Source organism: Pongo pygmaeus, chromosome 2, assembly GCF_028885625.2.
Source record: "Pongo pygmaeus isolate AG05252 chromosome 2, NHGRI_mPonPyg2-v2.0_pri, whole genome shotgun sequence".
NCBI lineage: Eukaryota > Metazoa > Chordata > Mammalia > Primates > Hominidae > Pongo > Pongo pygmaeus.
Genome location: NC_085930.1, coordinates 107,226,854 through 107,235,789, shown reverse-complemented (window position 1 = coordinate 107,235,789; position 8,936 = coordinate 107,226,854). Strand labels below are relative to the sequence as shown.

Below are 8,936 nucleotides of genomic sequence, written 5' to 3'. Positions count from 1 at the left end.
TTTTGCAGGTAATCAACCCTTATCCTGGCACCTGGTGTGCAGATGGCAGTTTTTCTTTTCTATTATCTGTTAGTAAAGACTATCAGAAGCTGTTTCTTTTCAGTTGGCAAGGTCAGCAATACACTCCAAGGGGAGAGCAGTCTGTCTCAGATCTCACCGATGCCTGGGGATAGGGAGGGAGTGGCCCCCTCACCGTCTCCAAGGCCTGGTCCTCTGCTCCTGTTACTGGCAGCAAATCCATGCAGGTCTGCAACAACCTCAATTCTTGCCTCCTCAGAAGAAAGAATTCAATTGAGGGACATAAGACAGAAGGAGAGACTGAGGCAAGTTTTAGCACAGGAGTAAAAGTTTATTTAAAAGCTTTAGAATAGGAACAAAAGGAAGGAAAGTACACTTGGAAGAGGGCCAAGTGGATGACTTAAAAGACAAGTACGTGGTTTGACCTTTTGACTTGGGGTTTTATACATCAGCATGCTTCCGGGCTCTTGCGTTATTTCTCCCCTGGTTCTTCCCTTGGGGTGGGCTGTCCCATGTGCATGCCTGAGCCCACTGGCTCAACTCCTGAGATCTTATAGGGAAACTGCTGCTCACCAGTTTCGAGTGTTTTCTATCTATTAGAAGCAGGCTTTTCCCTGTGGCCGGATGTGACCAATTATTACTTTAGAAAGACAGTCAACAACCGCCAGACCATCACCTGATGGTCACCTGACACTCCTGGTGTGTGTGGGGGATGGGGAGCCCTCTCCTGCCCTGCTCTTCCTGACTAGCTATCCACTATAACACTCCCAGAGGGACCTGCACATTTTGTGCTCTTTGCAAGACAGTGCCTGCCCAGCACCTGTAGGCATGCTCACCCCTTCAGGGTCATGATTTTTGCTTTTTACCACAGGTACCCATAAGCAAAACGTGGCGTTGTTCACCATGCTTTTACATTATTCACAAAATTTTAAGTTATTTACATAACAACGTAAAAGCATGGTGAACAATGTCACGTTTTGTTTATGGGTACCTGTGGTAAAAATCCTGCTACTAGCTCATTTTGCAGTGTCTATAATGACAGGTAATGCTCCATTCACTCCTTTATGATACTTGCAAAAACTGAGAACATAACACTTCCCAGTTAAGCAGGCATCTGGGCAATGTGAGGCGAACAGAAATAGACCACGCTGCATTCATCTCTCTTGATGACAGGCATTGAGATTTCCACTTTTTCTGGTTTCTTATTGTGTCTCTACTGGGCATTCTTACATACATCTTGCACACCATGGAAAGTTTCTCTAGGGCAGTGGTTCACAAACTTTTGGATACAGAATACTTTTACGTGCTTGAAAACTGAGGACCTCATACAGCTTTAGTTTATGTGGGTGTCAGGTTCTAGCCCAAACTGAAGTCCGAAGGGAGTTGGTGGGTGGGTGAGGGGTAGCTGAAAAAACACCCAAAGAATCATAGGCAGTTTGAACATGGCCTTATCCTCTCTCTGGGCATGAGCCATATGTCCAGCGTCAGCTTTTACAGACAATAGAGGCTCTGAAGCAATCACAAGCTCATGTGAGTGGTCACCTAATGCACCTCAAGTGGCATGGTTCATAATGTGCGGAGTCGTGTGCCTGCGCTCCAAACCCACTGAATCATGGTGCACCAAAAAGTGGCCTCAGCCTGCCCCTGACTAAAGCGCAGCCATCTTCCTTACACTCCACCCCTAGGCCAAGGGCATCTTCCGGGTAGGGACATGTGCCTGTAGGGTGGAGCCCTGAATCCATAGGCCACAGCAACAATATAGAGAGCAACAGCTCACTGCTGGGATCCCAGCTATGCTACTTATGACTATTAGGGCCCAGAGTAGGCCAGAGCCCAGGGATGCCTACCATCTCTGCAGGGTGTCATCAGTAAGGCTCTTGACTACCTTAATCTCCTGTGAGATCTGTTGCAGGGCTGCTGTTATGTTCTGCCAATTGTCAGGGATAAAGGCACAACATTGTGCTCCTAAAAGGGCACAGGTGCCTCCTTGGGCAGCAATTACTATGTCTAAGACCGTTCAGTTTTGCAACACCACCTTTCTGATCTGATCAACCTCATCCATTAATGGGAAGAGGGCCACTCAGGTGTAATTCAGAGCCTGAGCAGCATGCTCTGCAAGAGCAGTAACTTGTGTTTCTACAGTTATGACACACACTCCAGGGATAGTGACTGTCAAGGGGTAGAACCACCAGGGTGCTCATCACACTTGCAAAAACCGAGAGTGTAGCACCTCCCAGTTTTGCGGGCATCTGGGCAATGTGAGAACAGTGGCAGGTACATGAGGCCACCCTCAGGTATAACGTCCAGTCCAGTTTGCTTATAGGTAAGGCCACCCTGTGTCCCCACAGACCCATAAACTCCCAGGGGGGCACACAATCCATCGAGGCCCCTTGGTGGGGCCGCTTCTTCCACCATACCTTTGGTGTGGTGACATGTATTATGTTTACACAGGCTGTGACGGGTACCCATCCCACAGTGCTGTTGCCCCAGTGTTGCTCTATGCACCACGGTGCCTGGGCCGGGGGTACTGCACGTTACCCCACTAGCCAGCCCCACCCATCATAAACCCTATGGGCCAGCCAGGGAATGGCTGTGCTGTGGGTCTTGTGGCATCCTTTGTCCAAAGCTTGCTGCGTTGCATTCCAGGCATCAGCCATGGGACCTCAAGTCTCCAGCCATGTCCAGTTCTCTGCAGATGCTGAATGTATGTGCCAAGGCAAGCCATCTGCAGCTGCTAGAAGGGCGGCGCAGATCCAACAGTTGGAAACGTTGGTCACTTCAGCGTAGGTGTGGGCCCAGTCCACAATGCAATTGGAGCATGTTAACCTACAGTTGGAATGACAGAGTAGGCACAGGTACTAACAGAGGAAAATCACATCCCTCAGGCAAAATACAGGCTAACCTTTCATCCCTGGACAACAATGCAGCCCCCAAGGGCTTCTGCCCTGGGCAATAGTACCACACATTTTCAGCTCCCCATGGTTCCTTTGGGTCGTGTATTCATGCCAAAGTCACAGGGGAGCTTGTAATAGGCCACCCAGACAGTACATATGACCCCTGGAGGAAGGTTTCTCCCCTGGCCTTTTTCCTACAAACAGTTAACTTTGGGGGCCATGCATTGAACACCCAAAGAGTGACATACAAGTCATACTGTAGGCCCTCCCCACAGGGAGCTATGATGGCCGACCACCAGCAGCCGGGGGCTTGAAGGGGCTCTGGCCACTGCCAGGTTTTCTGTTCCCCTACCTTCAGGGGCGTTGGGGCAGGCAACAACAGGTTACCGTTTGTCCCCATACCTGGTCAGAGGAGGTTATCCTTGGTGTGTAACTGCAACTGAATAGGGGCGGCAGCCCATGTAACAAAGCCTCCACCTGGGCTGGGCTGCTTTTCCATGGCCATTCATTCAAGGTTTGGAGCATAAGGTCCAGCCTGGAACTCCAGCCCTGCAAAGACAGGGGCGTGACATGCAAGTATAACCCATTCTTCAAGAGCTCGTTATATCGCTCAATCATACCCACAGCTCGCAAGTTGTGTGGTACATGGAATCCCTACTTTATGTCCATTGTTGTGCCTGTTGTCCAGTAAAATGTGTCCCCCTATCACTCTCAATGACCAAAGGGCAACCAGGGCAACCATATAGAGCACATAAGTGTTGCAGGGCCTGGATGGTGTGCCGTTGGTTGGCCACCCTGCAAGGATAGGCAAACAACAGGCCTGTGGCTGTGTCCACAGTTGTTAGCGCATGCGTATACCCTTGTGGCTTCGGCAGCTGCCCAATGTAGCCTACTTGCCACCTGGTCAAGGGCACTTGCCCTGTTGTCACTTGTGTAGCACTGGGCAGCTGCCTCCATTTAGGGTATGTCTGAGCACATGCCGGGCATTTCTGACAAGCCTCCCAAATGTCTTGCATGGGCAGGGACAGACCCCAACATTTATTGACCTGTTGCATCAGTTTACCCCCTGCATGTCCCAGTTTCTGGTGTAGCTACAAGGCCACATCTCATGTAGATGCCGACTCTAACCATCGGACCTTGGCCAAGGCTTCTGCCTCATCATTGCTAGGGGTGGCCAGAGGCATATGGCCTGACAAATGATAAATAGTTACATCTTTGTGATGACCCATTTCCCAGAGGTCTTGCCACATGGCTTGGCCCCAAATGGGTTGGTGGCCAACTAGCCAATTCTGTATTTTCCAAGTACCACAAGGTTAGGCCTCCATAGACTGCCCAGCTATCGTTACAGATTACCATAGGTGTCTCTGCCTTGGTGATCACCATCCATACTGCTCTAAATTCAGCCCATTGACTACTTTGTCCACACCTGGTTTCAAACCATATGGTGTCGGTACTAAGTTGGACTGCAACGCTGGTCCAGGCAGGAGTAGCACCTCGACTAGACCCATCTGTGTGCCATGCCCCATCAGGAATAGAGGGATGCCCTTCCTTAAATGGCAGTGGCTTGGGGTCAAGGGGTGCCTCAGGCCCCATGGCCTTCTCTTGCATTAGGACTGCAGGTCCCAAGACCTCTTGCAACTCTGCTGCTAATAGGCTTGTACTCAGCGTACTCTGCTGCTCCAAGTAAGTGCCTCACTTTGCCAAAGTGGAGGTCTGCACCATCCAAGTCCAGGGGGTCATTACACATGAATGCACCCATTCCGCTGTCAGGTAAGTCATCGACACTGTGACTGTAGCCCATCCTATCACTTCTCACAAGGGCCGCATATACAGCTGCTAGCTATTTCTCTATCAAGGAATACCAGAGCTCAGCTCCTTTCCATATTTGGGACCAAAAGCCTCATGGCATTCTCAGGCACTCTGTGTGCTGCCACAGGCCCCAACTAAAACCATCTGTTGTCACATGCATATCCAGTTCAAATGGGCATCCCTTGTCAACTACCCATAGGGCTCGTGCCTGCTGAATAGCCCACTTGGCTGCAAGGAAGGCAGTCTCAGCCACATCAGCCCAATCCCAGATTGCTCCCTTCTTTGTTAACTGATACAATGGTTTTATCATTTGAGCTAAATGAGGCAGGAATGCCCACCAATATCCCAGGAGGCCCACAAAAGTTTGCAGCTGCCTCACTGTGGTTGGCCAGGGATATGCCTAAATTTTGTCAATGATAGCCTCTTGTACGGCCTTCATCTTACCCGACCAGATACCTCCCAAGAATTTAGCAGGTAATCCAGGCCCTCGGACCTTGGATTTGTTGATGGCCTAACTGCATGCTGCCAAATGTTGCCACAAGAGGGGTGCCGCTGCTTCTAAATCTGCAAGAGAATCAGAGGTTAACATAATATCATCAACATAATGGAACAAGTGGATTCCCTTTGGACATTTTCAGGCTGCTAAGTCCATGGCAACAAGACCATGACATAAGGTGGAGCTATGCACATAGCCCTGCAGCAACACTGTGAAAGTCCATTGTCGTCAAGGCAAACTGTCCCTGGTTCTCTAGAGCAAGGTCAATTGAGAAGAATGCATTGACCATGTCCACCACATAGTGGTACTGTCCCAATTCCATTGTCGAGTGGTTCATCAGATCCATGATAGATGGCACAGCTTCCAAGCCGTGTAAAATATCCACCTCCAGAATGTATTCAGGTATGGGAGAGACATAAACAGTGTATAAGCAAGGAGCCAAGTGGCCAATGCCAAGGTACAGAGATACAGGTTTCACTTTCACTGACTGGCCTCCATAACCGTCAATCGATGCAGATTTGCCCAAAAACTTAACTGGGTTCCCATAAACAAGGCTACAATCTACGCCAGTATCTACCAGCACCAGCACCCACTGTACATTGGTAGGGGACCAGTGGATTGCCAATTCCACATGTGGCCTCTGGTCGTCTGGTGTCCCCCCAAGCCAGACACCTTTGGCCAGTTCCCCAGTTGAACAGAAAAGGCTCTACATTTCCACCTGGCTGCAGCAAGTAGTCTCTGAGCTGGGTGGGACCAGGTCACGCAGCAATGCCTTTCTCCCCTTTGGGCATTTTCCAGAATTGCTGCCCTGCATACAGCTGTCTCCACAAAGTTAGGAGTATTTCACTGGGCTGCTTATCAATTTTCTCTCAGTCAACCCCAGCCAAAATCAAATCTATCCACATCTGTGAGTGTGTTACTCTTTGGGGCCCCCTTTTTATGGGGAGCCCCCTGTGGGTGGGGTACCTTCCCCTTCTTTATGGTGTGGACCCTTCAATCCCCCTGATGGCCTTCTGCTTCCCCGAGAGCCACCATGGCAGTGGTTACTTATATATGCGGTGCCCTACGTATGGGGTGAGGACAGCAGCTCGGGAGCCAAAGGGGCTCAGGAGCATAGAACCCAACACGAGATCCCTCATGTGGGAGGTGAAACATTCATCATCTGGCCCTCAGGTATTCAGGTCAAACATAGCCTGCCGCATACCCATCTCCCGAATGACTTACACCAAATTGACATACGACTGCCATTTACTCACAGTTTTGGGCATTTCACCAGCATTATTCCACACAGTTCATATGGCTGCCTGTAGCCACTCAGTCAGGGTGTGGTCTCCTTGCCCTGCCACTAACCACCTACTCACTTGCAGCCGCTGACAGAGAGAGGGGTGAGTCATGATGGAGGCCAGATTTTCCATCTCAGAGGTAGAATGGGAGATACTATCTGCTCCATCGTTCCACAGATGAAGCATCCAGGCAGGCAGGGGTTCCCCTGGACACTGGCAGCACTGTTTGCCTAATTCCTGCAACTCAGTTGGGGTATAGGCAATATATGAAATGTGTTGCATTATGGTGGGGAGTCCTTGAGTCCACCCTTGGGGCCCCAGTTGCTGTTCATGATCTACCTTCTCTCGGACCACTGGGTGAGCCTGCAACAGGGGTTCTTCCTCCTTGGTATGAAACTGAGTGCGGATCTCCAGACAAGATGATGGACCCAGGCCTGCATTCACGGTAGCCTCTAATTCCTTTTCCAAGCTCTGAAGCCACACCTCCAGGCACCCTGCCTGCACCTGGAGGTCCCCCATTCATGGCAACCTCTAATTATTTTCCAGATCGGTGTAGCCAGGCCTCCAGTCTGCATCCTTCAGGGACTGGGTGTGTACTTTTCTTAACACAGTTAAAAATGCCCATCCAACTCTGCCAGCAAGGGCTCTCTCCTTCTTGCTGCTCTGCGCTTCCAGCTGCTTCAGCACCTTCTCCATGCTCATGGGGGACCCATCTACTGCCATCCAGGTTTCCACTCAGGCCTACCCTTGCAGCACGGCTACCACCGGGTACCACAACCCATGTTGTGGTCACATGGCAAACCTGGAATCAGCAGGGACCGAAGGCTCACTTACCTTAGGATCCTGTTCGTGATGCCAATTGTCAGGTTCTAGCCCAAACTAAAGTCCAAGGGGAGTTGGTGGGTGGGTGGCAGGTAACTGGAAAAACACTCGAGTAGGCGGTTTCAACATGGCTTTATTCTCTCGATGGGCGCAAGCCATATGTACAGTGTCAGCAGGGTAATTTTACCTTTTACAGACAACAGTGGCTCTGAGCCAAGCACGTGCTGATGTGGGTGGTCACCTAATGCACTTCACGTGGCATGGTTACATAATGTGCAGAGTTGTGTGCCTGCGCTCCAAACCCACTGAGTCATGCTGCACCAGAAGGCTGCCTCGGCCTACTCCTGACTAAAGCACAACCATCTCCCTTACAGTGGGCTAAATCTATTGCTATTTATACTATTAGAAATTTTAACACAGAAGTTTTAAATATTTACATTGTTAATTGATTTTGAAATAATAAGCGCATTACAGGTTAACATAAATAACATACCTTTATTAAAAATATCTGTATTTTTGAAAAGAAAAAAAAATTAGCAACAACAGTAATCCTTGGAATCGTCCCACCTCAGCCTCCCAAGTATCTGGGACCACAGGCGCACACCACTGTGCCGAGCTAATTTCTATATTTTTTGGTAGAGATGGGATCTTGCCGTGCTGGCCAGGGTGGTCTCAAGCTCCTAAGCTCAAGTGATCCTCCTGCCTCGGTCTCCCAAAGTGCTGGGATTAGAGGTGTGAGCCACCACGTCTGGCCAGAAGCTGGATTCTCTGTCTTGTTCTCCATCCAATCTGTTAGACTGTCAAATGCCAAATAACCTTTGGAAAATTCTACTCATAAAATAAGGAGAGAGATAAATAACTTCTGAGTATCATCATTAAAATAGTTTGACCTCATGGACCCACTGGGTCCCACGTGGAGAATAGCTCTAAGCTAAAGAGTAGAATGGCTGGGGCGGGGGGGACATAAACATTCAGCCCACAGCTGCTGACCACAATAACATATTTTAAGTCTCTTTCTCTCCTGCTCCTTGTGATTGCAGACAGACTCAATCTGTAGGAGAGCTGTAGAGAGAACAAGCTCAAGCCCCCGATTTTACCTACAAAGAAAGCTGAGCCCAGAGAAGTTAAGGGACTTACCCAAGGTCACACAGCCGCACAGCAGAGCTGGGGCTGAGCTCCAGGTGTCCTGCTACAGAGGCCACTTCTTTCTCCCACTAGGGACTGGCCTGTGATTACTTCAGAAAACAATGGTCCGCTAACTGATTCTGAATGTCGTTTGCTGGTAAAAGCTAATCTCCTGAGGAAAAATGTATGCATTGGCTGGGCGCAGTGGCTCAAGCCTGTAATTCCAGCATTTTGGGAGGCGGAGACAGGCAGATCACTTGAGGTCAGGAGTTTAAGACCAGCCTGGCCGTCATGGTGAAACCCCGTCTCTACTAAAACTACAAATATTAAGCTGGGCATGGTGGCAGGCACCTGTAATCCCAGCTACTGGAGAGGCTGAGGCAGGAGAAGCGCTTGAACCCAGGAGGCGGAGGTTGCAGTGAGCCGAGGTCGCACCACTGCACTCCATCCTGGGCAACAGAGTGAGACTCTGTCTGAAAAAATAATAAT

At 49.8% G+C, this 8,936-nt stretch overlaps 1 long non-coding RNA gene across 1 annotated transcript; it reads right to left on the bottom strand.

The window, feature by feature from the left end:
• Positions 1-324: 324 nt before the first annotated feature.
• LOC129032381 (uncharacterized) lies at positions 325-7,457 on the bottom strand. Its single transcript, XR_008501352.1, has 5 exons — positions 7,335-7,457; positions 6,474-6,587; positions 5,166-5,285; positions 3,315-3,461; positions 325-2,844 (listed from the first exon to the last, which is right to left on the bottom strand). It is a non-coding gene; the product is annotated as an uncharacterized LOC129032381 (long non-coding RNA).
• Between the last annotated feature and the right edge of the window lie 1,479 nt (positions 7,458-8,936).